The following is a 25,012-nucleotide window of genomic DNA, read 5'->3' as shown; positions in this document are numbered from 1 at the left end:
TAGGTATCAGATTTTGGAAGTGTCTGTAATGACAGCCAGGAAAGCAAATTAATGGCCAACGGCCCACTGGGTTTGAACACGAGACTCCTGTTACCTCCTCACAGATCAAGTACACAGCACACACGCACACGGAGGTGCTCCACGTGGAACTGCTCTGAAACCAAAACACACGCCCCGTCGCTCTTCCGCACCCCGGCAGAAGAAGCCGAGGGCCCTCACCCTTCTCACTGCCCGCGGGTTAAGATTCATGAATGACTCTGCCCGCTCTGCACCGCCGGGCAGAGGAGCGGGGGGCAAAAGGGAGAAGCCCGTCTCCCAAGAACACCCTCCTAGACGCACTCACCCCAAGCATAAACCCCATCAGCCTTCAAGGGGACAGGAAACAGAGGTGGTGGTGAGGGGCGACACTGCACCCCAACTACGGAAGAGGTGACAGAAACTGAGCTCTCTCCGGTTTCGCCGTAGCTCAGTCATGCGACTCGGTCCGCAAATTCTCTCACAGCTCCAAACTCTTCGGAATAATATTTACAAAGAAAGAAACATCTTTAAAGTGCTACTCAACGGAAGTTCTGGCTTCTGTGCGGCGCAAAATAAAACATGCAAACACCCGGTCTACTTCTAAATTCCGCTTAAAGAGGCTAAAACAGCGAGCCGTTTCAAAAACCGCAGCTACCCCAGACCCAGACCCGGCAGGCTTTGCAACAAGAGAAAACCTGCTCTCCCCAGCCAGGTCCTTCGCTGGGAGAAGTTATAATCCCTCCATGGCATCCGCGTCCCGGGCCAATGAACGCGACTGCTCTGACAAGGCGCCTCTAGTTTCACGGACCCTGGCAAACTGCAGGAGACATTCGGTCCACGCCATAGAAAAACTATTAAAGGAGGACGGCCGACGTTTAAAAGGCCGGTTTCTGCCTCGAGATTCTAACACATGCACTGAACGTACACACGCACCCAACACCGCGAAATCCCCGGGCGTCTGGGGCCCGCCCTGGGGCCTGGGTCAGCATCCTTGCGGCTGGCTTATCTAGGGGGTCATCACAAAGTAACAAATGTCACAGGAAGGATGTAGGGTGGATGCCGGGGCGCGAGCCTCTCTGCGAGGCTGGAGAGAAGGACAGGTAGCGAGCGGCGCACCTCGCCGGGCGCCGGCTGCGCGCCTGCCCCGCGGGAGACCAGGAGGCCCAGAGGGGTCCCTCAGGATGCGGGGGCCGGAGGGGGCACCCTCCCGGGCAAAGGGCACCCCTGCGGCCGGAGCAGCCGGGCCTCCGCCTGCGAGCGCCGCCTGGGACTCCAGCGCCGATACAACGTCCCGCCGCGCGTCCGCGGTCCCCAGCGCTCCGGCCCCCGGCGGCGCGGCGCGCACTTGGCCCGCAGAGTCTACAGGCTCCCTCAAGCCCAGACCCCGCGAGCCCCGCGGCCGGGGGTCGGAAGACGGGACACTCACCTCCCGCCGCGCGGACCGCCTCGGGATCCGGAGGTTCGAGTGCCCGTCCCAGCCGCGAATCTGTGCCTCTGTATTTAGGTATTTACTCTCGCTCCTTCCAGTGCCGAAGTCTCCCCTCCGCGCTGTGCCTCTGGCGAAAACAGGACATCCCCTTCGGCCACCCCCCAACAAATAGCGTCCACGAGTGGGGGAGAAGCGGGGCGGGGGGAGCGGCTCCGAGGGGGAGGAGGAAAGGAGGGCAGCCAAACTCGGGCTGAGGACTGGCAGGGAGGAGAAGAAAAGAGAGCTCGCGCGCGGACACGGCAGTCCTCACTCCCCAGCTTTTGCCGAAGCTCTGTCCCCCTCTGAAAGGAGAGCGACAACTTCACGTGGGCTCCAAGTTCTGCGCGGAAGCCGAGCGCGGCGGAGCGTGCGCCGCGCGGCGGGCAGCCTCGCACTTGCGCGCGGGGTTGGGGGCGGGGGACGCCGCCGCCGGCGCCCTCGACCACTGGAGGCCGCCGGGGACCTCGGGGTCGGCAGTGGGGGGCAGCGGCGCGCGGGGGGCCACTCCTTTTATTCGAGCTCGGGTGACTGCCTGTTGTCATCGTTTGCGATCCCGCGTGGGGGCCGCGCGGAGCCCTGGGCGTCCCCCGTGGCTCCGCGGTAATCTTAGCGCCCTCCGCGCCGCCCCAACCCCGCCCCCACCGGCCTGGCGCCGACCGCGGCCACCCTCCCTCCCGAGGCTCAGGGAACCGCTGTTGGTCCCCCACCTGCTTCTGCGGGGCAGCCCACGAGTTACCTTCTAACTCTGTCGCTACCCGTGCCCAGTGTAGGCCGCTGCGGGCCTCCTGCTGGACTCTTTCCACTTACCCCAAGGGAGGAGACAGAAGGGACCTCGCTGCTTGTGCTTGCAGCAACATAAAATAAAAACCAACCCACGCCAGACGGGGAGCTTCTCCGAAGGGAGGAAATGCCCTTTTCCTTGAAGATATATGCTAGGAATAAGTAAGCAGTCTGGGGATAGGCCGCGCTGGGAAGACCTGGGCCCTTTCCAACGCTGGGTGCAGGTAGAGGCGTCCCTCCTGGACACCCAAAGGTCAAGCAGCAAAGACTGACTTCCAATGCGGCGTCAGAGGTTCCCCAGGCAGACTGCTGAAGTGACATTTCATGATGTGCGCATGGATTATAAACCCGCATAGAATTTAATATTCTATATGTGCACATGTGTGTTTCACAAAAGGCTGCCGCAAAGTAGTCAATAAACAATACATAAATTTTGTGTCCATTTAACCACTTCTTCCTAAAACCTTCTGCCTATTTTAGGAGCATCTTCTTTAACTGCCACATAGATTATAAGTGTTGTAATTTGCTGAATGTCAGACATTATACTGGTTACCTATGGTATATATGAGTTCATTTAATTTTCACAACTCCATGGTCTCTATTCTAGGGTTGTTATTTAAACCGGTATAAGTGGCAAGGAAACTGAGGCCCAAAGAAACCCAAGTAACTTTTCCAGAAGACAAACGATATGGTGTCTAATGACAAAGTCTATGATTCAGGAAGCAGCCCCTCACACTGCCTTAGTTGTAGCCTGAAGACAGCAAGTTAACCAGTAGAAATTATTCCCATTCAAAGAAAATGGAGTTTTAATATATTGCCATCTAAGTTATATTCTGTATAAGTTCAGAAAAAGACTTCCCTCTCTTCTTCAGCTTGGTTTTATGCAACTGACATGAACACTGTCAAGTTCAAAGGCAAAACCAACATTGAAACTTGTAATTACAGTTCATTTTTTAATTAGTGGGGCATTATCTGCTGTTATTAACAGGCAATGGAAAAGGTGAAGTAATTTTAGAATGATAAAGGCACTCATTTCTGCTCTCACCACTCACTGGGTGGTATTCTTCCCAGCAGATTTATTTTGGAGGGCTTGGATGCCCCCCAGGCATAATGTTCCCTTTTCTGGTTTTCGAGGTAGGAAGGGTTCGAGTGGTGGATTTGGTGCAAAGAGGATTTGAAACATGCTCTAGAGCACATTCTGGCCTGAAGATACCAGTTAATATACACTTAAGATGGAAATATCAGTGGGCAGATTTGACTGACTTTGCAGACCTTATTTCCCCCCATTTTACAAGTGAGAAAAGTAAGGGTTCAGAATTTTTAGCAACTTCATAGTAAATGGCAAACCTAAGATTTAAAAGCCTCTGTGTAACCCCAAAGACCCTTCTTAGCCACTGTGATCCTGTTATTATTATTAGTGGTCATAGAAAAATAGGAATAATTTTTAATACAGTGTATATGTTTCAGGCCAAATATGCAATTTTAATGTTTTATAAAAATTATTCAGTGTCAAAGAATGCTCAGTGATTAGAGCAAATATCATGCAAAAATTAAGTACAATATTGAATCTAATGCTCTCTTCCTAAGGCCACAAAATTTTGAATTTCATTTTGGTGTAAAAGATTATGTGTTAGTTTCACCTCTAAACAAAGGTGGGGAGATGCATAATTTGGATATAATAAAAATTCATACTTTAGCACAGCATATTCTCATACACATTTTTTTTAGAATATTTCTTTATTTCCTTCTAAAATCAGATTTTCAGCAATATTTACCTTGTGTTCAAGTTACTTTGTTCCCACATTTCTCATACATCTGCCTAAGAATGCATTTGAGAAATTATCCAAAAACCCCAAATTATATCACAATTGTATCACAATTATTCAATCTCTTACTATTACCTTCGAATCCATCTGGTCTTATATATATATACGTATGTTACAACAATACCAATAGGAATCATCTAAGATGTTGTATTTTCAGTCCACATTTGAAATAAGTTGAACACAGTAAACAAAGAATTTTAACGTTGTATAGCAAAAATGTATTGCTTGTTTAAACAAGGCATTATTTCCAGCTTTCTATTGAAAACCACTTTTGTAATTATTGCCGTGTCACCAGTAATATTATTAGCTTACCATTTTTCTTTAAATAAACTATTTTTATTAAATAAAATTACCTGACAAAGGAAATGTTTTTTTATCTTCCTGAGTGGAAAACCAATACAATTTGCCATAAAGAGATGATCTTGCAAATGAATCTATATTATGGAATCAAAAATTATTTATACTATACCACCTAAAATTACCTCACATAAGAATTTGAGAAACATTGACTTAAAGAATTACATTACTTATATTCCTTAGCTTTTCCAAAACATATATTCAAAACTTTTATTTCCATTACTGTAGAGAAATGTTGAGTCCAAGATACTTGATATGCTATTTTTAAGTCTCAGGTCCTACTTGCTAGATAGGATCTTGCTTGATTTATGAAATGCTTAATAAAGCCAATTAGATCTTCAAGAAAAGACTTATTAATAAAGCCAATTAGATCTTCAAGAAAAGACTTATTGGTTTAAAAATTCTGGTTTCATTGTATTATTGATTTCTTTGCCTAAAATATACTTGAAGTATCTGAACTTGAGATGTCTTTTTAATAATTTATTTTTTATTATTTTTCTTATCATCTTGTGGTAAAATTAAAATAATTTATAAGCACACAATTAAAAACCAAATTACTTTCCTAAAAGACTATACCAGTTACCCATTACTCTCCCCTTCATCCGGCTCCCTCAACACACACACTTAACCCTAGGCCTTGACAACTGGAAAACTTTCAACAGTTAACATCATTAAGTGGCAGCATCTATTGGCCCAGTCTGGTACTGCAACAAAGTTCTACAAAGCAATCAAGAGAGGAAAAAGTAAAACAATGCAAGAAGCTCAAAGAACCTGAAAAGAACATCTGGAGAAATTTTGGAGGCAAATCTGCTGGAATATTCTGGAAGTGATTCAGAACACTCGCAGGTTCTACATGACATTAACCAGGCCGTCAGGATATCCATAAAGGTTCAACTTAATCTGAGAAAGGACATTTGTAGCAGAAGGAGGAAAAATGTGACTTTATAATGAAAATCAGTAGAAATATAGTATTTACTTATTAGCAATTCCTTTAACCAACCCCTCAGTGTGGGGTGCTTCTGCAGTTATTATGTACAGTTTGTTTATTTTTCAAGGGTGCATGGTGCTGTTTTGGTATTGGGTTTTATATAAATCAAACAAACAAAGCCCTCTAGGAGTTCATAATCCAAAACATAATCTTTATTTTAATTTTATTTAAAAGTAACCTTAAGGGAAAACCATTCCATCACTTTAGTAAGAACAAGCTTCAGGCTAAAAAAAATGGAATACGATACTACATTCATGGAAAAAGAAAACAGAAGACTGGATGCTTGTAGAAATAATCCCAAAATAGATCTCTTGAGTTACTCTGCTGGTATACCTTTCAACTCCAACTGGAATTATACGCAATTCTTAAAAAAAAAAAAAAAAAAAAAGTCTTTCAGTTGCTTCTTAGTAAATTTTGAGCCAAACTCTGAGCTTTGAGAGAATGGCCTTTTAGAGGCCAGCATCAATACAAACTAAGTCTAACGCTGTTTTCTACTCTACCAAGACAGTGTACAGGAATAAATGAGGATAAAACACGATTACCTAGGAATCTAAAGTGCTTTGCTGCTGGTTTTCTAAAAATCTATAAATAAACACACTTTCTGAGTAATGTTGTTCAAACAGACCAAGCTTAAAAAGGTTTCTACTGGTTTGTGAAAGTGAAGAAATCAGATCTGCAGGGGACCTGTTGGGTCATTCTCTTCTGCTGGGCACTCTACTAAACTTCCTCATTCTTGGCAAAATCTCTAAAGAAAAGGAAATGCACAGTCTCTGGAAGACAGCTTCATTCTATTTACTTTAAATTCTCTCTTGAAATTTTTTCTCAAGTTAAATCCTTTAGTACCATATTATGCAATTCTACTCTATCTTTCATGTTTACACCCAACCTTCAGATGTTTATAAACAGATATCATGCCCACTTTTAGTCATCTTTTAGCCACATTAAACAACTGTAAGGCCTTTTAATCTTGTTTCAGTTCAGTCCCTCCAAGCCCTTAATCATCCCTATTGCTTGTCTCTAAACTATTTCCAGTTTCCTAGGCGTTCATTTGTGTTAGATGGATCCCACATTCAATGTATTGTTCCAGGTGTGGTCTCATTAACATACTAGTATGAGTCCTTTCTTTTTCTTCTGTGGCGTTTTGTTTTGGCTTCACTGCAAATTCCCACCAACTCAGGCTACTTTCATATTTTAACAAACTTGTGTGTAATTTTTTTTCTCTATTTTCACTTCACATAGTGTTTGTTTTGGCATACTGTAACAACCCTGATTTCTCACGTACTTTCTGTACACAATCTTAAATGATAATAGTAGTCAAAATATGAACAATATGTTGTTCTTTTTTACTTATTTGGCTTATAACTACTTATATTTCAAAATAGGAAAGATCCAATTAATCTTTTTTATACAACTCTTCATTATATATCCTTATGATGTTTATTTGCTTATGAAAAATGTCCACTGATTATAATTTGAAAGTGCCCAAATGCACAATTCTTTGATCAGTGGAAAGAGGAATTTTACTTCATAGAGGGCAAATAAATACATTCAGCTATTTTAATGTAATGCATTTGGCATGGTTAACTACAATATTGATTTATTTTAGAACATCTCAAAGTGAGAAAGATTGCTAAATTGTAACAAACCATTTAGAATGAATATTTTTAGTAAAAATATTATATCACTGAAAATTGTGAAGAAAACTTTATAATATCCATTCTTCCTTCTATATTTTAGAGCACAAACATGTCAAAACAATTTATTTATACATTTTTTTTCAATTTTAGGTTTATATTCTCAGCAACCCCAATCTAACACATATTAAAATGAGTTCTGTTTACCTGACTCCTTTATTCTGCCAGCAACCCTCCCAAAATAAGTGGTCAGCACTCAGTGCATCTACTTCTCAACACCACTTCAATCTAGAAATCTGACTTCTGGTCCCCTCCTTTTACTGAGACTACTCTCTTTAAGGTTGTCAATGCGCTTGTAATGGTCATTTTTTAGACTTCATCACCCTTGACTTCCAGGAAGAATTTGCTATTACTGACAGCAGCCTTCTGCTGACTTTCATCAGCCTTCTCTGCTGCTTTTCTAGTTCCTACAGAGCTTCCTCTTTTCTCTTACTTGAAATAAAAAATAGACCTAGACATAAGTTCTCTTCTCTCTCTTTGCTGTATTCTCTCTTTTTACAATTTCATTTACTTCTATAATCTCTTCTTTCACCTCTAAATGGGTTAAGGTCATAAAGCTTCCCAGAAGGCTGGCATCCTCAATTGCAGGTCCTCTTGACATCCCAAGCTGAATATGCTCCATGCTCAAGGTACCACTCATCTTCTCTCTTCCTACCAACTACTCTTCTTGACTAAATTTTTTTAATGGCACTATCTTCAATGAGGCTCAACATTTTGAATTCATTTGTCACTCCTCTCTCTTACTTTTCACAGACAATAAGTCAATAAGACAAGTTTATTTTGTATTGGCAGTGTCTCCTCTTATATCCTTCCATTGCTTTAACAGTGCTGCCTCCCCAAGCCCAGTCCTGCGTCTGCCTCTTCTTTCATAATTGGCATCCTCCTTGTCTAGGCTTTCCTCTGCCAACCCATTAGACAGAGATATGAGTTTCTCTTTCCCGAAAGTATAGCTCTTTCCTCAGTTAAAAATCTCCAGTAAACTCCAAATGTCTGTTTAATAAAGTGCAAACACCTTAACCCAACAGTGAACTACCCAGAATATGTGTTGCAAACCAGTATCTTGCATCTTCTTTTCCTTCTCATGAACAGTAGCTTCTATCTAGCACATGATACATATTTGTTGAAAAACAAAAATAGAAATTGTGTGATTAAAGGAAGGATGGCCAGACTCCAGTGGATAATCTGATGGCAATAGAGAAGCAGAGAACATCAGTGTGATGGGGACCCTCCTCCTGTCTGCTTCATTTGGTTTTGGGGAATGCCAATTCACATAGGATCCCCTTTTGGCGATTCCATACACTCTTTAAGCTCAAAACAACTTCCGTATTTTGTATTCTACTTTTTACTATCCCACGTTTGCAGAGATAAAGTTTTGTCCATGTGTCCTTCATGTCAAGATCTGTGTTGGACCATTCTAGCTTCATGATAAAATTTCCAAAGCAGTTGATCAGTTCAACAAAGCAGAGAGATTTGGGCATGTGGCCTAGGAGGGAAGCACAACCCACCAAGACAGGAGAGGGAGGGCTGAGTTAGAAAAAGACAGGAAGGGAGGTTCAGCATGACTGCCCTTTATTTCTCTCCCTACTGGTGCTGCCTCACACAGTCCTGGGACATTATAAGCACTTTTTCTTACTGCATTGAACTCAGTGAACCAATCCAGCCTTACTTCTCCTTGCTATCTTGATTTTGACTTAAAGTGAGCCATAGTTACCCATCTGGAACAAAAAAAAAATGAATCTACATTCCTTTATTTCAAGGAATGAAATAAGCTAGTGCACGTGAAAAAAACTTCGTGGTCTCCAAAGTGCTATATACCCACGTGAGACAAAGCCCCTGGAAGGCCTTTGTGCTGTTGCTCTTCAATTCTGCCTCGTTTGAATAGGTGAGTGGTTAAAATAATATCACATTCCTCTAACTAATTTCAAGTAAGAGGCAGCTAAGTTACAAGAAAGCACCTTTTGCCCCACTGTAGCCAATGAAGCTTTTTTAATATTGAATGAATTTTTAAAAAAGAAAGAAAACCATAAACATTTAATATTTTTCCCCTAATTGGCCCTAATGCCAAAAAATTGTTCATAACTTCCAGAACTAAAGCCACCCAGGAGATCAGTCCCAAGGAATTCAAGGGCCTGGTGTCATTGCTTCAATTTTGTCCTGGTGTCAGGATACCAAATTCTCAAACCTTCTTCCACTGTCGAATCCTTTCCTCCATCCTATTCACAGACCAATTCTCTAGTGAATGGCCCCACTGACAAGCTCCGCACTGGAATTTTCTAGTCCTTGGTTCTGGTGGGTCTGGCTCTGACCTCCGTCACTCCCACCCTTCTGAACACTCTTCTTTATCTTTTCATTGAATCCCCTCTGGCTACTTAAATGTGGATGGTCCTTAGTATCTGCTCTCAGCATTCATATTAACTCAGTGTAAGGAAGTAGAGAGATGAAACAGACAGTTCCCATCCTCCAGAAATTTTCAGGCTAGAGTAGAAAATAGGGCATTTAAAAATAGTTACTACACGAGGGAGAAAGTGTCAAACTACTTAAGAGAAACATTGACAAGCAGGCTATTTTAGTTCAGAGCAGAGCCTTCAACTGAGGGAAGGAAGGAGGTACCATTGGGCCCAGTCTTTGATCATGGAGAGTATTTATGTCTAGGAATATATACAGTTCAATACAACACAGAAGCCATTGCCTTTCTCTTCTACCCTTTGTCAAAATTAGACACAACTCTCCGTATGTACCTGTACCTACTAATGGCACAATTACCTTCAGCCACCGACAGGTGGAAATGAGCCCTTTCATTCCTTAGCCTTGTTCACCCAATCAATAGCTGAGTCCTGCAGTTTCCACTACAATAAACTTTGCTTTATCCCTCCCTCTAATTTAATCTCTGCTTAATTTACTCTCACACAGATTATTTAACTAGCCATTCAATTGGTTTTCCCATTTCTAATGCCTTTCCCCATGTCTCCTATTAGATTACTCACTTTACAACACAGTTCTATTCTTGTCACTACTTCATAGTTGAAGGAAATAAGCCCTTATGCCTACATTTCAGAGCCTCCAGTCTGTGGTCCATTCCTGTCTTTCCAACACTATCGGCTGGATTTCCACTCAGCTACGTGGCCAAGGGTGGGCTTTGGTCTTTCTTATGAATGCCCTCCATGGGTGTGTGTGTCTTAGGTGTGGATAATAGTCGATCTGATATGATGACTACTGGAAGCATGTTGAAGACAGGCTCCATCTTTTTAATCTTTGAATCCTGTACTGTGCTTAAAGCAGAATCTTACAGTAGGCACTACATAAAAATGAGTTGAATAAATCAATGACAAAACTCTTTAATATATGTACTATATAAATACTGCCTGAGCCTCTTGTTAGTGCCTGGGTCTCATTGAAATATATCTTTGTATTAATTGACATAGCTATAATTTTTTTAAAAAAGAGACACAAGAAATCCTAATGGAAAAGACCAGTGAAAGGAGTGATTCCTTCTACTTCATAGGCTTTGTTGGGAGTTCATGGCATCACACACTGTCTTTTTTATGAAGACAAAGAAGTCACATTTGGCACTGATTCATCCCCAGCCAAGACATAGGCTGCTCTGAAATGTCTTTTTGTATTAGCCTCGCCCTACACCATTTGAGGTCCGCTCTTGCCTTTCTTTTTTCTCACCTGCTTTCAATTTGTTTTCTAATCATATTTTATCCATATAAGCTGTCTCTAAATAAATAGGTTTTAAAAGTGTTCCCGCTATTTTGAATGACTATGTAATAAAAAAAATAGGGCAAAGATCATCAAAGTGTATCCAGGGCTAGAATTGTAGGACTTTTTCAGTCTTTAAAATCTATCATTCATTTTTATGAAGTAATTCCTTCCACTTTTTCTCTAACTTGATTATTCCACCCTTGTCAGCAACCCACCAAAATGTTCCAGATAGTTGATTTCTTTTTTTTTCTCAATAACAGTAAGGTAATGATTGTCACAGAATAACTGAGTTTATAAACCTATAAATAGGCTTGATCTAAATCTGGCCCAGACTTCTCATTCTCGAGCTACAGAGAGGTTAAGTGATTTACTCATTAACTTTTGGGGAAATGAAAGTAGAATACAGGTCCCTCAACTCTTCCCACACTGACTGAAGTCACTGAGCATATAATTTCTGGCTGTGTTATTGTGCCTGTGGATGCCAAACGTTTAACAGGAACTCTCTAAGGTTAATATTATTTTTATAAAATATGCAACATAATGGGCAAGACTCACTTTTCTTATGTACCCTCTTTTTTTCTGTTTTTCAGATTGATTCTTTGTAGCACCTGTGTTGTCTGGTTAAAATCAGAAACCCATAAAACAATTCTTTAGTATAGATTTCATACTGTATATAATTCAGCATATTATTACAAAGATGGAATGAATGAGATCCATTTATTCAGGTTATCACATTTCAGGAATCAAGAGAATGTGACCTGACCTCTTCTACTAACACTGCCTATGAGAAGTTGGGTATCAATTCAGCAGCAAGCTACAACTGGCAGATAAGAATAAACCAGATGTGCTATGTATATCTAATTTTCTTTTAATTTAAAATTTATATTCACTATTTTTAGAGTGAGGCAGGACTTGAATTTATAGTTTCACGTTTAGTATCAAAACAAAATTCAAAGATTTTATAATGGGAGTGCTTTATCAATATTAGATAAATATTACCAATACTTTATTTATATTAGATACATGTTTACTTATTATATTATTCAACAATGTCATGTTTAAATATATTCATATTATTTGTATTTATATGAAATAGAAAAACAATGCTAATAATACATTTTGAACACATCCCTGGGATGCTTAACTCAAAAGTCCCTCAAGCTGAAAACAAAACATGATGTATACAACACACAAGGATGAGCCATGTAGGTTGAGGATAAAACTGTTCACAGCTTTAGGTACCCCTGAGCCACAACTGAAAGTGTTTCTTTATGTTTCTAATATAGGAGCATTTAAAAATATTTTGCTGGGTATTTTGTCATAAAATTTCATAACCTACAACATATAACTTTCAGGGAAAACACTTTTTGTGCTATCATTTAAATTCTTGCCGAGGAAAGTATCAAACTTGAAGCTACTTGGGGGAGCCTACCTATTTCACGTTTGTGTCAATCCTCAGAGGAATACTTAAAATTAAAAGTAGTTTCTATTTCCAAATAGCAAACATCACAGCTCATCAAGGCTTACACTCATTTCACAAATGAAACCCACAACAGCATTGTTTATGCATTTGCTTCAATAGGCAAACAATACTTCACTGAGTGTTGTATTTCAAAACAAATAAAAACTTGCTTGAGTTCCCTTTTCTTTTCATTGTAACTTTGAAGTATGTGCTTATGTGAAATAGCTTCTCATGGCCATCAGTGGTCTGTATACCATGAGTAACTAGCTAGATTAACTCCTAGTTTAACCTTACTGCTTGTTACGGAGTCTACAAATTGTGCCTTGGTGCCATTCTTGATCAAACATAAAAGAAAATGTTTTGTCTCTTCATTTTGGCAATCTGTACTTTATTTGGATCCCTCAGATCATTACAGCAAATTTCTAATTTTAATATCATTAACATTTTTGTTAAATGGTGATGAATAATTTTTTATATTAAAACTCCTAAAGGATTACTCAACTCAGAACTTCCAGAATTTTGGACATTCAAGGACTGTACACCAGTTTGAAAATGGGTGTCTGTGACTCTCTTCTTGTTTTTAAAATGTATATGTAACCTGAGATTTGAGATGACCTAACAGACAAAACAGTCATCTCTGCCTATTAAGCTGACCCCAAAATTCCAGTTTTTTATATGAGTTAATCTGTATCTCAAAGAAACCCCTTTCTTACAAAGACTGTTCCTTTGCCTTGATATTCTTAAATGCTTCTTTATAACTTACTCAATAGCCTTCTATTGAAAGGTCTCTAGAATTTTCTTGTGAGGAAACTGAAGAGCCCCAATCATTTTATAAAATAAAATGGACACACGCATCATCTTAGAGTACCATTTGTAATTCTTTTTGCTAAATCAGTTGCCTTGCAATCCACATCCTGAACTTCACCTCTATAAAGCTATTAATGTACACAGTATTAAAAATATTCTTCTGAATGTTTTCACAGACTGGAATGGCCTAATATCATCTAAAAGATAAGATATTTAACTGAACATTTCTCTCTCCAGATCATCTTCAAAAATACTATCTGACTATTCTCTATTTAGTACCTTGTTTGATAGTAAACCTCAAAAGTGCCATTTCTCCTATTCTGTTTTCTAGGTGAAAGTCAGTTATCATCTATGTCAAAACAAAACCTATTATGTAAAATGTAATTTTTGGTACAGAAAAAATTATTTCTTAAAACAAATAAAAAGCAATAGTAAAAAAAAGAGTATGCTTCCTTCTCCAAAATAGTTTATATTTCAACACAGATTAATCTTATAAGTAATATTATATGCTATTTATGCTATTTTTGTTTTTGTAATATGGAACTAAGATTCACAAGTCTATTACAGATTATAGTGCTCTTCTGGAAACCTTTGAAAAATTGAGAATCCTACTGGAAATCTACCAGATATCCAGATAGATCATGTGTTGTGCCTAACAGTTGTAGAATTTCATTATGCAGGTTTTAAAAATCTCTTTAATCAGTTCTAAGTCATCATGGTAATTTATTCTTATGAGTGAACATCAAAGGAAGAAGAAGTTGGAAAAGAGGCTGCCAAAGTGGTAGGAAGTAGAAGGGAAGAAGGTAGTTAGATAAAAGAGTTGCCTGCTGATTTTAGTTGCAATCATAGCTGAAGAGGTCCACCTCACAATCTCACAAAAATTCCTTTGACGTCATCCATAACCCATAACCATTTAGCACCATCTGAGGACCTGACACATAGCAGGTACCTAGTAAATGTTTTTGCACAAATAAATTAATCCAGTATCAAATTTAGAGCTTGCTAGTAATGCTATTTCCTTAGGTTTTCCTAAAACCACCTTTCCTGAGATTTTGGGCAGTCATGGCTCCATGAGTTTTGAGACTCCTACATCACAGAATGAGACAGTTGCTCCATTTCCTCCATCTGAATGGTAATGTATCTTGAGTGCCCTCCATCTCTCTTGTGTGCATGTGTTTATGTCACTTTAAAGCAAGTTTTAAATATAAGTAATATCCCTTAATTGATGTCACATAGATAATGAGAGAAAAGGCCAGGATGATTATAGAATACACAAAAAATAGTTAAAAGTTTTAATGGTACTTTCAGTTTTTCATTAAAACATACTCTTTTGAAACTGCTGATTTGGCAAAGAATGGCCTTCAGGCTCTGAAAATTATTTTTCCTATAATGTTAAATGAGTGTCAAGAAATTAATCCTCCCAACACACTTACAGAAACAATCATAGTATGAGTTGGTTATGAGCCACTTTGATAGGGCACTGTAAAGCCTTTTAATTTTAAAGAGTCCTGGCATTAGGTAACTTTAATTGTTGGTTTCAGATGTCAGCCTCCATCAGGAACACAGCTGGAGACTGATAGGTGTCACTTGGGAATAAGCATTTGGGATTACTTTGAAGTCAATTGGACTGAACATGAAAATTTTATAGTTGGTGACAGATTTCTTTTTAAGATATATTTAAGTATCACTTTTATTACTTGAACCAATTACATTAAAAACTATGCAGAATAAGAAACCTCAAAGGAAAATTCTATTCAGTGGCAAAGTTTTCATCAAACCAAGAAAACATTTTTTCCCCAAACTGTAATTTCCATGCTTTGGGTTATTCTCGTTTGCATGCAGCCCCTTGTAACTCTTTTCATTACATCTCTGAGCATCTCCCACTTTGAAACAGTTATTTTAAAAAATTTATAGAAATGGTAGGACACACAGAACAAGGTCAAATGGTGTGGTGACTAGGTACAATAGGGAGTATATAGGGAATGCCATCTGTGCCTGGCTGTGACTCATCCCTCCTGTTCACTGGAAAACGTGAGCCTCCCTGGAAGATGTAGGGCCAGTGCTTCCTGGACCTTGGTGTTGTCCGTTTATACAAAGTGGGGTTTAGAAAAGACTCATTTACTCTCTACTGGGTGCAAGAGGACCACAAGGGTAATTTCTTTCAATCATTAGAATGTTTTGGTTTTGTTTCCTACTAGAAAGTTCACATACATCAGTAATTGTGATTGATAGCAGAATTTTAACAGGCTTGAATCAAAATGAGAAGTAACATAATATTAAAGTTCATGGATTCCAAATTAATGAGCAGACAGGAGTTAAGTGCTAAACCAAGTTCTGTGTCTGGGCAGGGAAACTTCTGTTCTAGACACTTCATGAATTGTACTGTTGCTCTTCTACATAAATAGCAGTGTGACTCTGAGGATAATGACTGTTATAGGCATATCTACCACCATGGAACAGTTGGGTTTATCTCCTTGTCCAGCTATTGAGTCAGCTGCAAGCAAGTGAAACTGCAATTCTTTGTAGAATTAAAGATACAATGATTAAATATATATCTGGAAACTAAGAGCAGAAGCTGTCATAAACATTATACAGTCATAGGATTAGATGAGTGAAATACATTTTAATGCATGTATCTATCAGTCAAATATGCAGCTCTTCCTAACAACTGGAGATAAAATTTTATAGCTTCCACAACATACTGTGTTTTATGCCTCTGCTTTTCTCCTCTGATACACAGACCAGAGGTCGTAGTGGAAGAAGCACTGCATTAGGGATCCATAGCCCTCAGTACCAGGTCCATTTCTGCCACGATTTGCTGGCATTTAACTTCTCTGCGCTGTTTCCCAATCTCTGGCTCAGTGATGATCTCTGAGGCCTGCCCCAGCAGTAACATTGATTTTGCTACGCACCCCCTTTTTTTAAGTTGCTTGTTTGCCTGCCAATGAATAAGCATTTAATTGTTGCCTAATATGTACCTAGGTTGGTTGAATTTCTTAATGACTAAATAACTCTGCTTTTTCTAACTGAGGCCAGGTCTATAAATGGTAAGTGAATTACACCAGCAGCATACAGACTGCTCTACTCAGATTTCTGCAGGTTTTCTGTGAAGAGTAACTGAGGGTCAGAGAGCAACTGCGTTCATGGGTCTGGCTGCTAATTTAGCATCAGAGGACCTGTGCTAATCCAGGTTAATTACTTTCCAGGTCCAGCTTATCATGGGTGTACTAATATGGCCATTACTCAGATGGTGTGCTGTAACAACTTCCATGTGATGGGAGGAAGGGAAGAGATAAGTCATATTAGTGGGACTAATTCCATGCAGTGACAAAAGTATTGGGCAAGTTCAGTTAAGCCCACACAAATATGTACACACAAGTGGATGTGTTTCATAAGGACTGGGATTGCCCACAGGCCTGCACAGACACTGATAGTTTAACTGTTAGAAAAATTTATTTTCTCCCCAAATTTTTCATCCACTGCTCTGTAAGAGATTCCCAACATTTCACCATTAAATGATTTTAAGCTAAGCCGAGAGTAACCTGTGCACATTTATGTCTCTGTGGATAGGTGGTCTCATAATGCTAACTTAGTGGGATTTTCATGTTTCTAATGTAAACACAAACTGGGCTACACTTTAAGAGTGTTTTGATATGGGCCAAAGAGATAGTGTTTGAGTAACCAGGGAAGCATAGGTCTGGGAGAAATGTAACAGTGGAGACAAATGGAACCAGAATGGTTCAAGAGGGAAGTCTTAGACCCAGGAGAAGTGAACAAAAAGGGGGAGACAGGAGTAGAACAAAAGATACACGTACAACTTCCTGCTCTGTTTAATATTTACTTCTAATATTTCCATCTTGGGTATTTTTGATAATATGATGCTTCTGATTCTTTTGAACATTTTGTTGAAATTTATACCACATGGGAACTTGTGTGAGACAAGGCTTTCCTGTTTTTTCTGTTCACTTATAAATTAAGATAAACACAGGTAAGTTCATTGATTATTTAAACCTAATATAGAGATTAAAAAGTCACTTTTCCTAGTTTTTGATTCTAGAAAGGTAAATTGCTACATGGCAGGTATGTAAAGAGGAATCACTACTCAAATACTAGCAGAGTTAAAAATACTACAGAAAAATGCTCTATGTTGAATTTATATATAGTCATCTTTCTGTAGTAAAGTGTATAGTAATATTAGCCAACTTTATCTGTGCTTACCTAATGTATTACAGGCATATTTTTTTGCATTTTGCTTTATTGCACTTCTAATATCCTGGGTTTTTTACAAATTGAAAGTTTGTAATAACTTTGCATTAAGGAAGTCTATCAGCACTGTTTTTCCAACAGCATTAATTCACTTCATGTCTCTATGTCATATTTTGTAATTCTCACACTATTGCAAACTTTCTCATTATTATTATTTTTATTATGCTGATTGGTAATCTTTTGTGATTATTTTGGGGCTCCATGAAACCACACCCACATGAGATGGCAAACTTAATCCATAAATGTGTTTTATGTTCTGTCTGCTCCACCAACCAGCCATTCAACATCTCTCTCCCTCTTCTTGGGCCTCTCTATTCCCTGAGACATAATTATTAGACCTATTAGGCCAATTAGGCCAACTAATAACCCTGAAATCATCTTCAAATATTTGTTCAAGTGGAACAAAGAATTGCATGTCTCTCACTTTCAATCAAAGTTAGACATGATTACACTTAGTGAGGAAGGCATGTCAGAAGCCGAGACAGGAAGAAAGCTAGGCCTCTTGCAACAACTAGTTAATCAAGTTGTGACTGAAAAGGGAAAGTTCTCGAAGGAAATTAAAAGTGCTGGCCCAGTGAACACACGAATGATAAGAAATCACAACAGCCTTATTGCTGGTATGTACGGAGAAAGGGTAGAAGATCCAACCAACCACATTGTCTTAAGCCAAAGCCTATTCTAGAGCAAGACCCTAACTCTCTTCAAGTTGACAAAGAGAGGTGAGGGAGCAGAAGAAGAAAAGTTTGAAGCTAGTAGAGGTTTAAAGAAATGAACAGTCTGAGCAACAGAAAAGTGCTAGGTGAGGCAGCAAGTGCTAAGGTAGAAGCTGCAGCAAGTGATCCAGATCTAGCTAATTCATGAAGGTGGCTGCACCAAACTATAGACTTTACATGAGGATCAACAGCCTTCTATTGGAAGAAGATACCATCTAGGACTTTCATAGCTAGAGGGGAGAAGTCAATGCCTGCTTCAAAGCTTCAAAGAACAAGCTGGCTTTGTTGTTAGGGGCTAATGTTGCTGGTGACTTTAAGTTGAAGCCAATGCTTATTGACCATTCTGAAATCCTAGGGCCCTTAAGAATTATGCCAAATCTACTCTGCTCATGTCCTATAAATTGAACAGCAAAGTCTGGTTGGCAGCACATCTTATAACAACATGGTTTACCAAATATTTTAAGCCCACTGTTGAAATATGCTGCTCAGAGAAAAGATTCCTTTCAAAAAATTATTGCTCACTCACAATGCACCTGTTCACTCAAGAGATCTGATAGAGGTGTACAGTAAGATTCATGTTGTTTTTCATATCTACTAATATAGCCTCCATTCTGCAGCCCATGGATCAAAGAGTAATTTTGACTTCAAGCTTTATTCTTTTAGAAATAAATTTTGTAATGCTAAAGCTGACATAGGTAGTGATTCCTCTGAGAATGTGGGCAAAGTAAATTGAAAAACTTCTAGAAAAGGTTCACCATTCTAGATGCCATTAAGAACATTTGTGATGCATGGGAAGAGATCCAAATATCAACAGGAATTTAGTAAGAGTTAACAGGAGTTTGGAAGAAGTTGATCACAACCCTCATGGATGACTTTGAGGGGTTCAAGACTTCAGTGGAAGAAGTAACTGCAGATGTGGTAGAAATAACAAGAGAAGTAGAGTTAGCAGTGGAACCTGAAGATGTGACTGAATTGTTACAATCTCATGATAAAATTTAAGAGGATAAGGAGTTACCTTTTATGGATAAACAAAGGGAGTGGTTTCTTGAGATGGAATCTGCTCCTGGTGAAGGTGCTGTGGATTGTTGAAATGACAGAAAAAGGACTTAGAATATTACATAAACTTAGTTGAAAAAGTGGTGGCAGGATTTGAGAGGATTGGTTCCAATTTTGAAAAAAGTTCTACTGTGGTTAAAATGCTATCAAACAGCATTGCATGCTGCAGAGAAATCATTCATGAAAGGAAAAAATCAATGTGGCAAACTTCATTGTTGTCTTATTTTAAGAAACTACCACCGCCTCCCCAACTTTCAGCAATCACCTGTCTGTTCAATCAACAGCCATCAACACTTAGGCAAAACCCTCTACCAGACAAAAGATTATGACTTACTGAAAGCTCAGGTGAGAGTTAGTATTTTTTAGCAATAAAGTATTTTAAAAAATAAGGTGTATATATAATACATATAATACACACACACACATAATACTATTGCACACTTTCTATAGTAGAGTATAAACCTTTTATATGCACTGGGAAGCCAAAAATTTCATTTAATATTTCTGTGTTCTATAACCAAACCCTCAGTATCTCTAAAGTATGCCTGTATGTAGATAATCTCCTTTAATCCTAACAACTCTAACAGGTAGATGTTATTTTTAACCCATTTTACAGATGAGAAAACAGAGGTTTAGAGAGGTCAGGTCACTTAATCAAATTTATTCTCCTAGGTAGGAAACACAGCAAAGATTGAAATCCAGATTAATGAGACTCTGGAGATGGATTATCAAACAACTCCAGGAGCTGTCTCACTACGGCTGCCAGGTATTGGCTGGCTCATACTATTGGGAAAAGAAAACAGACAAAAGATAAAACAAAAATAATTCTTTGCTATGGTATTTTGGAATCCTGTAAAGGTTTATAGACTTAGAATCTGAGGCTAAATTGAATCAAACTGAACTGAAATTGTCATAACCAACATTCTTGCAGACTTTCCGCACAGACTAATGGACTAACCGTTACACAAATTGAATTAGGAGGCTGTTGTCAAACCTGGAACTTATAGTAGACCTGTAACTAAGTAAGAAATTTCAGAGAAAATGGAAAAAACAGCTGACAGCATCATTGTTATTCTCTGCATTTCTGTTTGCATTCTTTTAGGAGGAGCAGTGAAGGGAAAATTCTTCAGGCTGGTTCAAATGCTGTGGGCTAATTAACTCTGGGCGCTTTTCAGGGACACTGTACTTTTGGTTAGTGTGACCACATGGATAGGATAGCATTACCATAGTGGCATCCATGGCCGAAAGACACAGCAGCTAAGGCCACGATATGTTTATTCCATTATGCCCTCACTTGTTCTAGGTCTCTGTATTTTTTTTTTCCTATTAAGGTTTTGAGAAGTCAACTCAGCAATATCTTTTCTTTGAACCACATTTTTCTCAGCCCCAATTTAAGACTAAAAATAACATAAATGTGTAACTTAGGTTGTCAATGTCATCCATTTTTTAAGTAGGGTATTGGTTCAAATGGTCTACATGGCTGAAAATAGGAATGCATTCCTGTGTTTCCTAGAAGTACACTGAGGCCTGAGACAGAAAAATAACACAATGACTGGACATCTTTCCCAGGCTTTCTATACCTTGCTTTCCTCCATTTTCCTGTGATTAGAGTTCCCTTCACAAATATAATTATGGCTATAAATCAGAAAGAAAAGACAATCATAGAAAAACAGACAAAAGTCTTTAATATGTGCTTTGCCAAAAAAGTTATAAAGAAAACCAATAAACACATAAAAACATGCTCAATTTCATTGCCATAATGCAAGTTAAAATTGTGGTGAGACATTATTATATACACACAAAAATAACTAAAATGAAAAGGCAAAGAATACCAAGTGTTGGGGAGACTATGGAAAAAAATCAAACTCTTGCATTCTGCTACAGGGGTTATGTATTGGCTGACCATTTTGGAGAACTTTTTGTGAGTCTCTAGTACAGCTGAACATAGCATATTCTGTGACCTCCAATTCTACTCTTAGGTACATATCCACTGGAAATGCAAAGTTATGTTCGCCAAAAAATACAAAACAAATCAATAAAGAACATGTGAAAAATATTAATGGAAATATTCATAATACTCCATACTGGCAACTACCCAAATGCCAATCAACAATAGAATGAATAAATAAATTATGGCATAATTATCAGTGGAATATTCTATATACAATGAAAATGACCAACAAACATATGCAACATTACAGAGGAATTTCATAGGCATAATGTTGAGTGAAAGAGGCCAGACACAAAAGAGTATGATCCAATTCAAGAAAAGTACAAGAAGGATAATATTGATGTTGTTGGAAGTCAGAAAAGTGTGGTATCTTAGGGATGTAGTGTATGGTAAAGGGCTTTTAGGCTGTTAGTAATGTTCTATTTCTTCTTTTTTTTGTATTTTTTTGTCTTTTTAGTTTTTTTGGTAATGTTCTATTTCTTGATCCGGGTGCTAGTTACATGTGTGTGTTCACCTTCACTGAACTGCATACTTATGACTAATGTACTTTTTCTGCATATATGTTATTCCTTCAATAAAAACATTTTTAAAAAGAAGTAAAAGAAGACTTCCATAATACATTAATCTGAGTATCATATCAGTGAGGTTGCATTGATCAGATTAGTTAGCAAACTCCTTGAAAAGCAGACAGTAGAATCTGGACAGGCTGAAGCTCAGATCAAAAAAGTTTTGATGTGAATGGGAAGGCAGAGAATCTGAAAGAAAGTGAGCCCAGGGCAGCTCACATTAGGCCCAGATAGAAAATTACTGTGGGTACAGCTGCATCTAAGAGGCATCTTGAAGTAGGTGTTGATCTCACTTACCCTGATCCGGGTCCTTGAGGAAACTATCCAAGTGCCAATCTACAATAGAATGAATAAATAAACTGTGGCACATTCACACAGGGGAATGTTATACATACAAAGAGAATGATTCACAAATACATGCACCAGTACAGAGAAATTTCATAGACATAATGCTGAGTGAGGGAAGCCAGACAAAAAAGCATACGAATGGTACTCTCAAAGGGCTTGAGTTAGGGTGAGAGCAAGCAGGCAATGCAAAGGAGGGAGATGCTGGCTTGTAAAATGGAAAGCTGGAGGGTAGGTCCTAAAAGCAAACTTCTCTTATTTCACAATTTGGCCAGGGCTAGACCTACTAGAAAATAATGTTGATGTTATTCCAAGTGACATAGAGTTTAATTAAACTTTCCCTAATAATTCAGAAAAGTGTACCTTTCTTCCTGTGAGCCGTGGTGGTCTTATACAGTGCTTCTTTCTTAGTTCTTCATTAACAACTCACTAGGAGAGTTGCTGAGAATGGGGGGAAGGATGGGGGATTTAATATATGTTCTATATGTTCTATACAGAACATTAATTCTGTAGAGATTTCAGACTCTGAAGGGTTACCAATAACAGGACTATGTGATTTTATACTTGAATTCAGTGCAACTCAAAACAATGCCAATATTAAATTCAAGGACTTTAATCAATAATGTTATTCAGGAGATCATTTTATTTAAGGAAAACAATTTTCTATAATCACCTGTTCATTTATTTCATAAATACTTCATCTATTACCAGCACATGCCATTAGTAGGTATTGCTTTTCAAACCCATAAGAATCTGAACTATAGAAACAGTCCCAAGCTTGAATGCCTCAAAGAATTTTAAATTTTGTCTAAAATAAAAGTTATAAAAATTTTAAATCAAGGAGATGGCATGCACCCAAAACAGAATGTGTTCTTTAGAAATCCTCCTGATGAATTAAAAATATGGCAGAGAATTGAGATATAAATAAAACACTATACAATATACCACACCTTAAATTCTATCAAATATATTTCTGATACCAGTTTAAGATGTTTGCTTTTCCCTGTATGCTTAACAGTATTACCATATGAGTACTGAGCCCTTGTAATGGAACTCTTACAGTGTTTGTTATTGTCTGTGTGTTGATATGGCACTATTTCTAAGGGGAGAACATGGAGTAGTCACAATTTTCATCTCATTTTTTGGTTACTCTCTTGGGTTTCCACAAAGACACCATTCCCTCAGTAGTGTTCAGTCTCAGTGGATTCTTTTCTTTCAAGCAAGAATAGCAAAGATGGCCATAACCAAGATCTGTAAAGTCAAGTTCACTATCAGTATTCAACCTCTTCCCTCTCTGAGTGATCCATTCCTCTGAGCACCAAAGACTGTTTTTGTCATTCGACAAAAAATGCTGCTTCGTCTCCATTAAGGTTTCAATCCTATGATTCCCTTTTCCTTCCTGTAGCCCATTTCTCCATTTTAAAAAGGATGTACTTGGCTCCTCAGGTTTGAAATAGAAACAAATGTATATCCTTAAATTAGCAGGATTTATTGTTTTAACTTAGGAAGTGAAATCTATCAATTGATATCTGTTTAAGACTCTGTATTTCTGAGGAAAGGGCTCACCCACCTTTTCTAGACTAACCTGGCCCTGAGTCTGAGAAGTATTCTACTGGGACCCCCACCCCCACCTTGGAAACACTGTAGTGTCTGCAATTGCAATTAACAGAGCTGTGGGGCAGAATTCTAAGTGAAATATAAAATTATTTGTTTGAAAGTTGTGTTCTGGTTCTCTTGGTTTGATACTTTGGTTTTTTTCCAAGGCATTTTTTCTTTCCCTTTCAGCTTGCCATAATCTTCCTTAAGTAGCCTCATCTTTCCCGTCACAATCACATAGGCTTATAGATAATGAATAATGCCAGTGTTAATCAAATACTGTAATTCTTTCTAACACCTTGTGTAATATTACATGAATACTATAGAGGGATAATGATGTTTAAATCAACATATAAAGAGAACTTAGTTTCATTTACTTAATCTTTATGTTTTCTTAATAAATTAAATTAAAATAATTCTTCATTATGTCATTTAGGCAGGGTTTCAAATTATTGGAATATTATTATAAAACTTGTTGAAAATTAACATTCTCCATGAATTTTCTGTTTCCCTGAAATTAAGAACATTAAAACCCTAATTTACAAATTGATGAATATCTTTTGAGGAAATCTGTCACTTTTAATGTCACCAGGAACTCAATCAGATACTGAAAAATCCTTCTTCACCCAAAGAAGTTATTCCTCACATGTTCTAGAATGAGGAACAATTCAAGATTTCTAACATGGCACAAACTAAACACAGAAATCATTAAACATGCCAATGGTTAGACTGGATCAGAGATACACATAGTAAATTACAACTTATTATTATTATTAAAGAACAAAATGAAAATAACCAAGAAATATGTTTAACACTATACCTACAAATTCAAATAGAACGGAATGCAACATAAAAGTAATTCATTATTCAAGAAATATTTTTAATAATCCAGGCACTGAATTCAGTCTACCAAGGGAAGAAAAAAAATCCAAGCCTCATAGAGAGACCTGTGAATATCCATAAAGCCTCAGATATCTTATCTAAAAAATGAAATCAATATGATATGTATTAATGAATTGAATAAATAATGGGAATTAAACAAGTTAATTCCTTTAAATTATTCAGCATAGTGCCAAGAACATAATTGACACTCAGTAAATTTTACCTATTTTTATATTGTCATTTTACATATAGAAGATTCTGATTATTCACAGTAGTTAGGTTCTAAAAGTTTCCTTCAAATGTTTAGCAAATAATTGAATCATTACCCCTAGGGGAAATACAGGGTTAAACTCCTGCTAGACTTTGGTCACAATATTTTCATCTTCTGAGTAATATATAATCTTGTTTTACATGTTTCTGTTTAAAGACACCTTATTTAATATATATATATATATATATATATTGTTGATTCATTAACATTGAATTCAGCCAACAACCCCATAACTCATGCCTAAATAAAACTTGTCTAACA

The 25,012-nt window shown here is 38.1% G+C and overlaps 1 protein-coding gene across 13 annotated transcripts in view; it reads right to left on the bottom strand.

The window, feature by feature from the left end:
* The window catches only part of EYA4 (EYA transcriptional coactivator and phosphatase 4), a 296,169-nt gene that overhangs the window by 257,815 nt on the left and 13,342 nt on the right, over window positions 1-25,012 (bottom strand). For 3 of the 13 annotated variants that reach the window (XM_017660249.3, XM_036994333.2, XM_036994351.2), the window contains exon 1: window positions 1,445-2,807. The gene's annotated coding sequence lies outside the window, so the exon portion shown is untranslated. Of the gene's footprint in view, window positions 1-343; window positions 757-1,444; window positions 2,810-21,954; window positions 21,994-25,012 lie in introns of those variants that run through there. The other 10 variants (XM_017660250.3, XM_036994301.2, XM_017660253.3 and 7 more) reach the window with 8 other exon arrangements.

This window comes from Manis javanica, chromosome 13 (assembly GCF_040802235.1).
Source record: "Manis javanica isolate MJ-LG chromosome 13, MJ_LKY, whole genome shotgun sequence".
NCBI lineage: Eukaryota > Metazoa > Chordata > Mammalia > Pholidota > Manidae > Manis > Manis javanica.
This window is presented reverse-complemented; position numbering and strand designations above follow the sequence as displayed.